This window comes from Coturnix japonica, chromosome 7 (assembly GCF_001577835.2).
Source record: "Coturnix japonica isolate 7356 chromosome 7, Coturnix japonica 2.1, whole genome shotgun sequence".
Taxonomy (NCBI): Eukaryota; Metazoa; Chordata; class Aves; order Galliformes; family Phasianidae; genus Coturnix; species Coturnix japonica.
This window is the reverse complement of record NC_029522.1, coordinates 27,409,285-27,424,396: the sequence shown is the minus strand read 5'-3', so window position 1 is coordinate 27,424,396 and position 15,112 is coordinate 27,409,285. Positions and strand designations below refer to the sequence as shown.

At 38.3% G+C, this 15,112-nt stretch overlaps 1 protein-coding gene across 1 annotated transcript in view; it reads left to right on the top strand.

Moving 5' to 3' along the window:
* Positions 1-4,704: 4,704 nt before the first annotated feature.
* NCKAP5 (NCK associated protein 5) overlaps positions 4,705-15,112 on the top strand; it is a 405,691-nt gene continuing 395,283 nt past the window's right edge. The window contains exon 1 of the mRNA XM_032445915.1: positions 4,705-4,979. The gene's annotated coding sequence lies outside the window, so the exon portion shown is untranslated. The remainder of the gene's footprint in view (positions 4,980-15,112) is intronic.

The following is a 15,112-nucleotide window of genomic DNA, read 5'->3' as shown; positions in this document are numbered from 1 at the left end:
GATGTATCCATTGGAAATATAGGAAGGAGGGAAAACAATCCTCTTCCCTCCCTCCCCCACCAAGTAATTAAATGTGAGGATAAATTGAGTCACAGTTGCCTTTAGGCAGGAAATCAGAACTATCTAAATGTTAGAGGTTTGAGGTTCTGCAATGTTCTTCCAGGAAAAATACCAAGTAAAATTCCTTTCTCCCCTCCTGGTTTTGGGGAAGTTCTTCAATCAGGCCATGAAGGCACTCTGTGACATAGCTGGCTAAAGCACGGAATAAGTTCATTAATTTGGGAAGTCCACTCAATAGCATCTTCTGACGACCAGAAGCAGGTATGCACACTACCAGCTGTAGGGAAGGTATTTTTACTGTTTCACAGAGCACTGTCATGCTGTCAACATCTTATCTGTAATGAAAACACTCATTGCTCAGAAGTCTAAGAAATGGCAGTTTCAGCATTCTGTTTCCCACTGCTGGGAAGTGTGCCCTGTGGAAACTTTTATCCTAAACAATGAGTTTAAATACAAGGTCACTTCTCATTTTCTGTTCCCCCCCCCCTTTTTTTTTTTGGCTGTTTTGACATTTTCACTCTAAAAGACACAGAGATGCACAGTAGAAGATGTGAAGTCCATATTTCCAAAAAACTAGCTGCAGCTTTTCCATTTAGTATTGTAGTCACAGTTTTCCTTGGAAGTCTTCCTTAAAAAGCACAAGAACTTTCGTATTATTATTATGTAATCTTCCCTGTATCATCATCGCTACTTAGTAATGTTCTGAAAGTAACATATACTTAAATAGAGGCATTAGCCTAAAAAATGCTTCAAACTCCAAGATGACTAAATACAAATGCTCTTGGCTTACTGTCTTACAACATCTGCTTATATAGTTCAGTTCTTCTTGCTGCATATCTTTAAGACATCTTTGGCATGAGGAGGGTTTCAGAGCTGACTGCATGTTTGGACTAAGGTCTTAGTCAAGTAGTACTTTGAATATATTTAGAAATTATCCCCAGTTACATAAAGGATTCAGGAAAAGCTTAGGAGTGACTAGGAAGAGAAATGATGTTTGTTGTCTCAGTTCTTTCTGCCCCCCCCCCAACAAAGTTAGCTAGGCAGATTGTAATGTAAATGTTTTCTCTTTTATTAAGATGCTTAAAAAAATTTTCATGAGTTTATGTCTGAGGAATATATACGGTGTCTTTGAAGGTGCCTATCATCCAGTTCTTCATTTGCTGTTTTCCTCTGTCAGGCTATCATGTATGACAAGACTGAATTCTTTTGCTCTTTATTTAAGTTGGACTTATGGTTGTCAGTGACTCGTCACCCACTGGGATAACTTTCTCATTAGGTTAAATTGCTAATGACAACTTAGTTTGAGTCAAGAGAGGTTTTCCTAACATATATTTTCTAATATGTATATTTTTAATAAGTAGTTTAGTTTAAGAAAGTGGTGTACTTTTAAAAGGAGTGGAAGAACGCTTGTATAGACAGGTGAAATTATTTAAAATAAAAGCTTTAATGTAAGGTTAAAAAAAAATATGAACAGTGGCTGTAATCATGAAACATGCTGCTAAACAGACAGAAAAATGGACTTGTAAACAGGTCTTCAGGAAGTCATAACTCAAGTTACATATATTATTCATATCGTAATAAAGCCTGGAGTCTGCATTTGGAGATAAATATTTCATTGTGCTATGCTCTGTGCAGACTCTGTTCCTCAACCACCTTTTAATCTAATGGTGAAATGTATGCAACATATGCAACAAAGAAACAATGGGATTTCACTGTAACAGTGGGCAAATTGAAATCACAGCTTCAGGATTCTGAAGAAAATATGAAATTTTAATTTCAATACTTCAGAGCATTATATGGCCTGTTGGTAATGTATCTTTATTTTACAGGAACTAAACAAAATGATGGGCAGGTGTAAACATGTTGGGTGTTTTCAAACAGATTGTCTGCTGAATTCCTGTTCCTTTTAGGTTGGGCTTGTTAGACAAAGTTCCCATATAGTGGCTTTGTTTACATTCAATATTTAGCTGTCACTTAGGTGAGCTTTCTGTCTTTTTGAATATTTCATATATCTGAGAGCAGGTAATACAGAGAGATGTGTGCTGGCCCTGCATAATCTGAATCACTTCCTCATGTCATGATCTTGACTTCAGTGGCTAAAAACTGCCACTGATATCTGGCAGCCAAATAATTTAATTCCTGTCATTCACTTTGTGGCCTGCTGGATGTTAAAAGCACAGGATAAAATAAGAGCAAAAGGAGATAAGGGCTCTCATGTCAATCCTGGTTAGGTGTTTCTATTCCTTTCAGCTGCTGATCTGAGTAACTTACTATTCAGCCTAGGCAGCAAGGACTTGTAATCTAGGGTATGTGACAATGGCAGATTAATATTCTACAGGAAGTACAGGTCATCACTAAGTATATTCTGTCTGTATCAATTAATAAAGGGAAAGAGTTACGAAGAAGCAGAATACTGTCTCAGTTTTGCCTGGGAAAGTCATGTCAGTAACCTGCTCTTTGTTTCTGTTAGCAGACTCAGGACATAATTTGAAATTGTTAAGCCTACTAAAACACAGTAATCTACCTGGTTTGTAGGCAAATATGTGAGTAGCTGAAATGTTTCTATCTGATTAAACAAGACTGTAGTTCTACTGTCCTGTTAGTAGTAGTGGTGGCTTGGGCAGGGTGGGCTCAGTTGGCAGTATAGTTTGGTATTAAGACATTTCTTCTATTGATGGCTCAGGAGGCAGAGATTACTTGGGCAGGAAAATGAGCTCCTCTCTTAATTGCTGCACTTAGTGTTTCTCTGGAGCACTTATTACGCTAGAAAGTACAAGCCATAATCCAGGAAATACAGGGATATAAATAAATCCCTAGAGAAAAGTTTTGTTACTATTGTCTGCAAATTGCACTATTATCCATAAATGGAGGTGGCAGATGGAGGATGCATGGCTGAACCGCTTTGTTTTAGTGCCATTTATGCCTTTTGTTTCTTCCCAAATTCTTGTAGTGATAATTTCAAGGAGCTATTATGAATATGTCAGCAACTACCAGATATGCCTGGATTTGACTAGGGTGGGAAGTGATGTTAAACATTGATCACCTGACTATCAGGTGTTTACAATTTGAGACAGTGATAATGTAAAGATTTTAGTTCCTAAAGCAGGACATGAGCGTAGTTGATACAAGAGCGTGACGTTAACAACTCAAACGGCCAGATCACCTCTCCAAATTCCCACTTAAAGATCTCCTGCTTCAGTTTACATAGCTACACATTTCACTAGCTGTTGTTAATCAGATAAGTTATTTTGTGCTTTTTCACTTTTTGTTTGTTTTTTGGCTGCACGGATGACTCACATGATGCTGCATTCCTTTTTGACTTATCAAAGTATCTGCGGCTTCAGCACCTGCAGGCTGTCACTGATTGGTGTCATGAAATACACAGGGGTGATAACATCAGTCCTTTTCTTGTTTCTAATTTGGAAGCAGAGCTCATATGTACTTTCACACGTCCTGTAATATGTATACCTTCTCACAGCTGTAGAAGTTGTTTTCAGTTATATCAGACATGCTGGTCTTATGTAGGATTGGCATAAAGCCTTTTGAGTATAGTCTTTTGCAACTATTTCCAGATTATTTGTTTTCCCCTTGTAACAAACAGAAAGCAGCAACAATTTCCAAGTGCTCTAAATGTAGCAAGGCCATCTGTTGTCTACAGGAACTATCTTAGTGGTGTTTTTTCTGTTATTTCTCCTGAAACTAGCACATGCTTAAATTTCTTTTTATCTTTTCTTTTTATCTTATTTACTTATTTAAAATCTCAAGTGAATTCGGATATCTTTTATTTTCATTTTGAATACATGTAAAATATCACTTCTGAGAGTCATTATAGCTGTGTCTAGCAAAGGACTTCAAAGCTGGAAAAGTGGGCTGTAGGTATAGGAAGGGAAGAACAAGATTGGTGTCACTGCTCTGGTTTGTAAAACTTTCCAGTCTCTAGTTCTTTTCTGCCTTGCTCTTGGTAAAACATCACTGTGCAGATGCTGAGAAGACAGTTAGAATGCATAGTATTTTATTGTGAGTCAATGGGCTGCTGGAATCTGAAAATGCATCATAATTAACAAAAAATATTTTTGTTTTCAGAAGCATCAATTACACGCAGTTTAGTCACACCTCAGGAAAAGAGGAAGAGAAGTGGACTCAATTCATGGGAAGTTTCCATATGCAAATACCATGAACAGGAAATGAATGGAAGAATAAATTTTCTACCTGCAAAAATGTGTCTTGGTTTACCTTCTGGATCACAATGACTGTAGCTCCATATAAAACTGATTTCCCCAATACGTGTGAGAAAGAAAAGGAGTAGGTACACAGTTTTTTGGGGGCCAAATGTCACACAACGCTGTTGATAGAGACTTGGGAAAAATTTTGGATGTCCTAACATCCTGAAGGCAATGAAATATCAGTGAGGATTGGCAGGAGGAACTGTGGCTGGAGAGGAAAAAGAATCTTCCATTCAAAGTCCTAAGATATCTTTGCTATTAAAATTCAGCATGCTTTCAGGAAACAGACTGAAGGAGGAATCAAGTATAGTTTTACAGCTTCATGAATTTTACCAGTCTCTTTCAAGCTCTTCATTATTATTCACTTTTCAAAGACAGTCTTTGGCATTACAGACTATCAAAGGATAGTCTGTAATAGTCTGGAAGAAAGTAAGCTTTGAGAACCAATTACTAGAAAGTGTTAGTACAAAATGCTTTTGTCAGTTAACCTATCAAGACTCCAAAACAGGAATTGATTCAAAGAGGATCAGAATATTTTCATCACAACATTTACCGATGATAAATCATCTGTCAGAAGTCCCTGGGGAACACTTCTCTACCTAAAACTGGTACACACATCTGAGTACTAAAATGCCCATGGCTCAACTTGGCAGAAAACTATGTACTTATAATGCTACGACTTCTGAATAAGTTGGGGTAAGTAAATATATGGCTGTACACCTTTGGAGTTCCAGATTGTCTCTGAATAATCTCTTGTACTATACACAGCAGCAGATGTCTCTAAATGAGCTGCGTGGTATCTTTCTGTTTCTCCCTTTTTTGGGGAATGGAGGAGCAAAGTTCTGCTTAGTGAATTATTACAGGATAAGATTTTACTTTGAGTTTTTAATCACTTAAGTTTTGTACACGTGCTTCACTGTAATGCTTAGTTTCCAGAGAAAATTTATTTCTTTTCCACCTCAGTTCCTGCTTAGTTGGCCTTTGCTGTGGAAGCATTTATGTCTGGGAAGCAGGGAATGGTCAGTATTGTGAGCAGTTATTGTCATGAGTCAGCTTATTTAAAGGAATGCTTGCCTTCTCTAAGGGTTTTTGGACTCTGAAATCAACTCATCTCCCCTACAATATCCAAAGCCTGATCCTTTTGACTAATGGTGATAAGTCCTAAGCTCTCATGTGTGTCACATTGATCTCTGAAGTTGATATTGTAAGTCAGCCAAATGTAACTTTCAGAAGAAAGTTCTTAATTGTAAGAGGAGTGAGGTAAGAATATGTATGAGTGAGGATGTATGTATTGTGGGGAATAGAATCAAAGAAAATATGTAATATCCACTCCCCTATAATGACATACATGAATCAGGAGCTACTTTACAGTCCTTTCCATATTCATAACTTGGATAGCAGTTGTTATTATCTTTTATAAATACAAATTTTGGCATAAGGTTATGTACTTTTTATAGCACTAACACATTAACAACAATCAAAATAGCAACTCAGCCAAACGTGTAGCAGTTTCTGTTGCAAACAGCAAAAGCAGTTTGCTGCAGTGATTGACAAAAGGATTAATTGGAGCAAGAAAAGAGGCTGGGAGGAAAGAATAAACGAAATAGGATTTTTGATAGAGTTCTACTATATCTACAAGCCACTAACAACTCATTCAGTAGTGTGTACTAGTGGGGCATGGAGGGAAGGAACATGCTGATGTTGGCCCCAGTATGTACTGTCTGTAAATCCATACAGCAGTAATTGTAGCAAGGGGGCTGTGAGCTTCCCCTGGAAGCAGAGCTGAGGCCCTTGGAATGCTCCTAGGTGAGAGTGACTCAGCTTGTGGCTGGTGAGATGCTTTCATCCGACATACCACTGCATCCCTGGAGGAGACAGGGAGCAGCTGTTCCCAGCCTGAAGGTAGCCCACATGGCTGAATCAGCTATCCTGTGCCTGCCACAGTGACGGGCAGCAGTGTCTGCTGCTGCTTCTAAAGGCTTTTGAGTGCCAAACTTCTCACCATGGCAGAAACAGGAGGATTCATTCACTATTTGCTGCTAGGAGTGTTGGGAGGTGTGGTACATTGAGGGTGGGGGTGGATTTCGTGGGGCTCAGACAGGCATGTCTGTGGCTAAGGTGGTAAGAGAAGTGTCATCCTTCCCAAAGCCTTAGTTGGGCCACACTAACTAACAGTAGCCTGCCAAGTGTGCCTGAGGGAATGCTGTCATTGTCATTGTCCTCACATCACATGGGCCTGCAGGACCAACAATCCGTATTAGTAAACAGCAGCTCCAGGAGGTAAGTCTTGAAAGAACTTTGACTGCACATGATCACTAGTTAAGTAAAGGCCATGAACTTAGCCCTCATGTGCACAATCTTCATGAAAACAGTGGGGGGAAAAAGATTTTTTACTTTCTTACAATGTGGCTAGGCTGGAAGAATCAGCTGCTAGTATGGCATCTAGAGGGAAGAATCTACGTGTCATTCAGAGATCTCTCCATTGGCTTCTGAGAGTCCTATTTTTTGTTTTTCTGTTTTCCTACATTTGTAACTGCTAAATGCTAGACTGTAAGAGGAGGCTACTACACTAAAACCTGAATTTGGATGATTCACTGTGGATTTAACAAGTTCTTGTGGAAACCATGCATCTCCTGAAGCTATTGACTGTGGTAGATAATAAGAGTTGTTAATTGAAAATATGAATCTAAGACAAATATTTCTCTTCTTCCATTTGCAATGTTTTTGTTTGTTTAAATGTTAGGCTCTTATTTGATGCAATTATTTGGTTTTATGTGTATTAACATTCTCCAGATATTTCTAAGCCTTTCAGCAAAGAGTCTGGTTGCAGGTCAGTTTCAGTAAGGGCTCTGAATGTTACAAACAAGCTTGGGCTTCATGTTCATATGAAAAATACAAAGCCTGCCATCTATTAAGTTCATGTAGTTTTATATATGTGATCAACTGTAATCCTTTGCTGTATGCTCATTTCTGCACAGATAATCTGCATGTACATAGATGACGTGATGTTACATCTTATTAACTTTCATTAGAGCAGGGCTGACCACACAGTGATAAACTCCAATCTTTCTTAAAGGATAAGGTGAAAAGTTTGAAAGCCTTGGTCTTCAGACAGAAAAAGGGCGAAATTAAAAATCTTCTTTCTTTCTTCTCTCCCTCTTCACTGTCTACCTGTTTCCAAGGGTTCATATTCATATTGAAACCATGAATGATCACTCCTCTCTGCCCTCAGATTACTCTACCCCCTAGACAGTGGCACCTCACAGAAGCCTGAGAAGTGCCTGCTATGAAGTGCTATGAATTTTGCTGTGTGTTTTTTATCTAAACCATTTTGGTTTCGTTTTTTTTTTTCCAAACCAGAATGTTTAAATCCTTTATAATTTGTATCACCAACAAAGCAGACAAGTTATTGCTTCCTACCTTATTAAATAATTTAGAAATCATTCTATTAACTTTAAACAGTAACAGTGCCTTCTGCAAACAACAAAATCTCTTTAAGTTCCCTTTGGGAATATTTCTTAAAGTTTAACTGTAAGTTATTCTGAACCAAAAAATCTCTTTTACTTCTGAAGAGTTTTCACATAGAGTAATACTGGATGCTTCGTGTAATGTATTTCAAGGCTGTTTATATAGCAGTGACTGAAAAGAATCACTGTTTTCTTAACAGAAATTAAATCTTATGTGTCTATGCCAAAAACCTCTTTTACATTATACAGACAATGTTTATTCTTTACGTAATAGTGATACATGTAACCATGTCACATTATTCTAGGGTTCAAAGATAGCAATGTAGGCCGAATATTCAAAAGGAAATCTTGATGTGATGTTTCAGATAGAATTAATGCATCTTTTTAGATCTTGGTCACCAGGCAATTAACTGTAGTCATGTGAACAATCTTTGTAACATTTACATGGCCAACAGGCTTAAATGTTATACAGAATAATTTCTTGGTATTCATTTTCATATGCTTTGACACCACAAGTAATGCATACTTGAGGATTGCTGTTTATCTTTTCTCCTACTTAATGTATGCCATTCACTGGTGTATAACAGTGAAACCTAGATTTTCCAAGATTGTTAACTCTAAGGCAGAATTGCCAGCTGAACTGCTTCATGCTTCATGCTTGGCAACCCTGAGAATCTGAGCAGACAGTTTTTCCAGGCACCTGGATTTACACTGGGGAGCTTGAGAGCAGAGTTCTAAGTAGCCAGTAATGTAATGCTACTGGCAGCAGATAGCATATTTCATGTGTGCTTCAAAATGTACTTTATATGATTTCTTAAGCAAAATTGCTGTTAAATATCTATCCTTGAAAATTCTTGCATTTGGTCCCAATTTGGTCCCAAACTCAGCTGAAGACTTTGCATGTAACAGAGTCACTCTTTTTCAGTCTGCTCTGTTTTCTGCTTTGGAAGGAAATACAGCTGTGCTGCTTAAGTCTAAAATCTCCCATTACTAAATCAATTGCATCATCCACACTGGACATATATTTCTTTCTTCAGATATTTAATTAAATAGTTCTTAATTCTTTTTCAATATCTTAAGCTTGAACTGCTTACATTTAAAGAATCTGTTTGATTTAGTGCCACGGGACTAAATGAATCGGTGACCTCATGAAAGCAGTCCCCTCTGATCCCTCTGTATAAAATTTGTAGTTCTCTCCTGTGGACAGTTCTGTGTTTCTTTTCCACACTCCCCTTACAAATATGTACTTCATACTCTGGGATCCAATATTGTCAGCTTAATTTTTTTTTTTTTTCCCTAACTCATTTATCATTGGTGATTCTACTGAAAATACATAAAGCAAAACAGAGCTTGTCTTGCTGTGCTACCCCTGGAGGGTCTGACAAAGGTTACTAGCAAAAAGGTAGGGTCCTTGTCTTAAAGCTAACTGCTCACAGGCTTCTGTGGAGGTACAGAGCTGAGGAGTGAAAGTGTGTGCTTCACATACTGTGCTGCAGTGGGTGCTGTGACATGTAGTTCAAAAGAGCAAGTGATTTAGTCTGCCAGTTTCCTCAGCTGTCAGAGTCATATGCAGTCTGTGGTGAGAAAAAGTTTTAACATCAAATCCAAGCAAGCCAACCATGCTGCTCAATTTAGGCACTCCAATCTTACAGCTGAGCTCCTTCTTTATGAAGTAGATACAAATATACTTCTTGTAGATTTTATTTGTATTTTGGAGTCTGTATCTCTTAACACCTATGAGTTGCAAAGACACAACCTGCTGAAAGGTTTGCAGTTCAGACTGTTTGTGAAGTCTTCTTAAACCCTCATATTCAAACTTTATTTTAAGTCTGTATGACACAGAGATAGTATGTATGACAAAGAACTACCCTTAGAGTTGTCATCTTTTTTCAAGTTCTGGTATCAACTCTGAAGTTCATATACAGGCAGACTTCCAGTAGTTTCTGTGTATAGGCTGGAATTCAATTTCACTGAAGATAAAATGCTGCTCTACGTAATGTCACCTTTCTCACCATTCTGCTCAGTGTAACTATTCCAAACTCAAGTGACTGTTAATGGTATTTTGAAGTGAGCTAGGGAAGTGCATAGAGAAAATGTACATTCAATTTAATGTAAAAGTAATTAATGTTCACATCATTAAAAATTACATTTGAATTTATATAGAGAATGAGAATCTCTTATCATGGAAATAGACTCCAGGTTTTGTAACATCATGAGACTTGCCTGAAATACAATCATGGTGCAAGAATCACCTAATTTTGATTAGTTAATTTTGGGATTTTTGAAATAGAAATATAGATAGCTATATCCAGAAATAGAATCCTTAGTTCTTTTTCTCTGTATTAATATAAGTCTAGGAGAAATCCCAGTCTTCCTGAGACCAGTGGAATTTCACTGTTGGTTGCAGTATGGGTATGGATTTACCCCTGCTTCTTGCTGCAGAATATCAGTGGCAGTGAATGCAGAGGTTGAACCTGCCTGACAGCAGCTGCTGGGGGATTGTTGTGAACTTTGAGCAGCTGGATGAGAACACTCACCATATAGGAAGGGCTGGCAGAGAGGCCAGCATCTGGTATGTTCTATAGATGGTTGCATGAGATGGGATGAAGAAGCAAATGCATTTTTTTAATCAGAAATGAGCCTCTTTCTCTGTAGGTGGGAGCACAGAAAGAACAGGTTTGTGAGGAAGAATAAGCAGTAATTCATGGCCTCTACAGAAAGGGGATAAGGTGAATAGTGAGGTACAGCAAGGCATATTATGAATTCATTAGAAGGAAAAGAAGGTGGAAAAACAGGTTCAGTGCTAACTGGGCAGTGGTAAATGCCTAGTTCTGTGGGGACTGGAGCTATGGAAGATGGAGTTCTCTGTTATAGATTTATATTAGCAATTCATCAAGGTCTTTTCTAAAATTTATTTTTAATTAAAAAAAAATATCCACAAAAACAAAACACCAAACCAACCAACACTACTGCAACTGGAAATCAGAAGCTCAAGAAACTTCCTTTTTGCCTTATTTGAATGAATAAAAGCCAACAGAACTTTGCCTCTTCCCATTGGACTACATCCACACTAAAAATAAAAATCCTTATTATGACGTAGGGAATGGCATGGGAATCTCGTTCAGGATCAAGATAGAAACTAACATTTCTGGCTAGCAATTCAGAGTAAAATGCAGTAGATAGAACTGTTAACATGGTAGCAGCTAAGCTGTGTTTTCTGATTGTTGGATCTGTATGTGCGTGCAAGGGTGATATCTGGAATGTTGTCTTAAGGAGGGGAAAAAAGGACTGGAATGCTGTAGCATTTCAGGTTCTCACCAAGTGTTCTTGCTGGGAGTCTGTTGGTTCATTTTAATGATCCAGTTCGAAGAGCAACTTTTGTTGGGCTTAGAAAGAGGGCAGAAGGGCCAGGGTGAAACTGCTGTAAATGTAGAGTGAAACTCAGATGTTTGGCACAGCACCACTGACTGATTGCTTGGTTTCCCACTACCATTCAGTACAGAGAATGCTGAAACTTCAGCAAGCGTAAGATCTGCACGTGGTGCCTGCAGCATTTGATGCCCAAACTTGTTAATGACTCTGATACAAGAATTTATTTACCGTTTGACTAAGGCTTCGAGGTGTCCTGGCGCTCCACATAAAGCACACGCTGCTCTGGCTGGCAGCTCCGTGCCGTGTAGGTCATGTTTACTGACAACTATTTTTTTCTCTCTGCTGTATTTGACATATTATAGAGTGACATCTAGTGACGAGTGGAGCTCAATGCAGCTGTGTACTTCAGGCCTCATTTCAGTCATGTGCTTAGCTCTGCATTACCTCCATTGTAGATTCCCCATTTCCCGGACTCTCAATGCTTTCTTCCTTCCCTTGCTACTCTCAGGTAGATGTAGCAGACCTAATCCAGGAGCTAATCCAGGAGCTGCCTTGTCCACTCCTGCCTTCATCTTTCCTTATGCTCAGGGATGCCTTTCTGTCAGCCCGATGACTACAGCAGGGATGGAGCAGTATGTCCTCTGTGGCCTACTGTACGTTGCTTTGCCATTTGTGAGATGAAGTAAACAGCTTGAATTCATCCCAATATGAAAAATGAGTTTATTTTTCTTATCAATATTTTAGTCCATGTTTGTCCTTTTGGTTTGTTATTGTTTATTTCACTTTAACAATAGGGCTGAAACATAGCAACTTGGCAAACATTTTGACTATTCTCTAGAAATAGACAAATGAGTGTTACTCACAAGCAGCCCTGGAGATGATCAGATAGAACGTTGTTGTTTTTTGGTTTGATTTTTGGTTGTTTTTATCACGAACCATACATCTATAGCTCTTAAAAGGTTTATTTACCAGCATCTACATGTAAAAGGGGCCAGACAGAAATAGAATGCATCTTTATAAATGCAGCCCATTGTGTTGTTTAAACTCAGTTTTAAAGTCAGTATTTTCAGGCTTCAGGTCAGGGGTAACATACAGTCTCATACGCTGAGGATGCCAGAGCTCTCAAGGACTAACTTATAGCTTTTCAAAGCTATGGGAGCGTTGTAGGGATCCTGAGGCTTACTGCACATTAAGGAATGAGAAGTGTTATGAAAGAGGGTTAGGCACAAATGCCAAAATGGAAGTGTAATTTAGCCTGGTATCTGAGATGTGTGCTGAACGCAGAGATTTGAAATATCTTAAAAAAACAAACACACACACACAAAAAGTGCTATCTGTACCTGAGATCTTTATGCTTGTTTAGGGAGATTCTGGCACCTGAGGCAGATGCTTTGCGAGCTGGTGTGCTTGAGTCCACAATTGCTTTGAATACAGCTGCCAGCAACCCAAATGGCTATGAATTCCCATTTCTTTCTCACCAAGGAGCCTCCCAGAATTAGAGTATAAATGGAGGGAGAAATCTCTTGTGGCCAGTTTGAAAGTGGGTCATTGTGCAGAGTTCCTGAGGCCAAGAGCTGATCAAATAGAGATGAAAGTAACTGCTGTGTCTGGTGTTCAAGGTGCTTGGCAGGAATGGGAAGCTCCTGTGTCTGGTGTTTGCTTTGAGGTTCATTTGATTTTGTTTTTATTTTTTTATCTAATCCTTGTTTAATGTAAATTGTGTGCACAGAAGTGAGAGTTGGGATTAGAATCAAATGTTCTGTTCCTTCTATCTTGCCCCTGGCTCTGTGCACAAGTTCAGTACTGAGCTGCATAGGGCAGGGCAGTCCCAGCTGTTTGCTTTACACAGAACCCTGGCCATTGCATAAAGTATTGCTTGAAAAAAAGACATTATTTTGCTCCTGATTGTTTAGAAAAGAGTTCTGTATGGTGTGGGGTTTGGTTTGTATTGTTTGTTTTGTTTTTTTCTGCATTTCAGCCAATGAAATCCCTCTTCAGTAAACTAAAGTCTTGCCTTACTTAAGGTATATAAAAGGTATGAATCAATTCTATCAAAAAAAGCGAAGAAGAAGGTTGTATTCACAACAATTTCTGAGGCTCCATCAAAACTTGATTTACTTTCTAGAGACTCTCACTTCACTGAAGCCTTGGGGCAGAATACAAACTAAGATACTGCACTGTGGGATTTGGCAAACATAGAAATTTCACAGTATTTAAAAATACAGACGAGTGATGAAAGAGTTTTTGAAATGCTTTATCAGTTCACAAATCATCTGCCCATTGGTCATAATGTACAGGCAAATTAAAAATTAGCTAGAAGTTGTTCATTAATGCAGATTAAGAGGAACATGCTACTTATCATGCAAGAGAATGGAACGTGGTCTTTGTTGAAATACCTCTAAAACTTTAGTCTATATATAAGCTTACGGTGAGTGCTCCACTCACTGTTGCAATTTGAGCATTTTTGAACCAGCAGGTTGTGCTCCAGAGTTGGGAATTTCTTACAGCCCTGAGATTTTTCTTTCAGCCATTTCCTTTGGAAGTGACCAATCAAATTCAGAGTCATAGAAGTGAGAGATTTTCCAGGTAGATTCTTTAGATCAAGATTTTAAAAAACAGAAGTTTTGTCTCTGTAACCCATTAGAGTCTGTGTGTATTGGTGAGTATATTTTGTTTTAAAATAAACTCTTAAATATGGTATTTGGAAGCTTTCTGTTCTATTATAGTAAAAACTAACAGTTGTTTTAGTTGCTAGGAATAGAATATGCAAGATGTTGTGTGCAACATCTGTTTGGTTTTGGATAATTGAACAGACTGATGTTTGATATCTCTGCTTTGCTCTTTCTAAAAATGCCCTGGTGATATTTGAGACATGTTGCAGAAGTGTCCTGGATCTACATTCTCCCAGTACCATGTGAATGAAAGTGTTACCTCCTGTTCAGGTATCTTTCATTCGATCTCTGTATTGTTTGTGGGAAGAAAAATCAATTTGAGGAACCACTTATGAAGAGTGGGAGGGAGGAAATGAAGTCTCTTAGCATCCTTCTTTCTAACAGTGTTACTGTAAATCTTTCTTTCTGAGGAGAAAAAGATTCACATTTGTTTCCCATTCAAATACTTAACATTTAGTAGAGAATTCTACAATTTCTTATTAACCAGAATGGGATGAAATTGTGTCCTAAAATGTCCTCTCACCAGAAGGACTTCTTATGGTCTATCTGCACTCAGAGCAGAAGGATGTAGATGACTAAAAACTGTGCACAGTTCAGGCTGTCCTGAAGCTTCTTCCTTCTAGTCATGAAAAAACTTCAGCTTTGACATCTGTCTTTGATCAAGACTCTCTTAATGCCAAACATGTATAATTAGTCTGTGTTTCTTTTGAATATTTACCTCTGGAATAGCAGTAGGATGTGCTTGCTTGCTTTACACATAGGATGTAGTGACTGCAAGCTCAGCCACACAATCATCATCTAATACACAAGTATGTTGATAAGGTGTCTGCAGATCAGTTAGGAAGTGCTTTTGGATCAAAGTCTGTCGTTTCTTTACACGTAATCACTTCCCTGTGATTACTACCTGTGCTTTCTAAAAAAATAATTCAAATTATTCCCTGGAAACCTGGAGACCTTCTGAGTTCTATGGATGCTGTGTCTGCTGTCTGTTACATCAGTTATAATCTTCATGCTGTCACCTTGTCCTATTGCCAGCTGATTGACTTTCTCTGTAGATTTCAACTATGAGAGCTATCACTGGGGAATTTCTAGGTGCTTTTCCCAATGAAGTGTCAATCTAACTCTTCCTAATCTTACTGCAATGTTTTAACATAAACATTATGAAGTCTCAGCAATGTCTAAAGACACTTCACTCCACAAAATGCTTTTCCTTTTTGAAAATCATTCAAAAAAAGCTTCCATCTCAGGAGCCTCCATCCAAGGTTAGGGAGTTTTAAGAGGAGCTTTGAGCCGTTTGCTGTGTAGCTTTAAGGCAGCA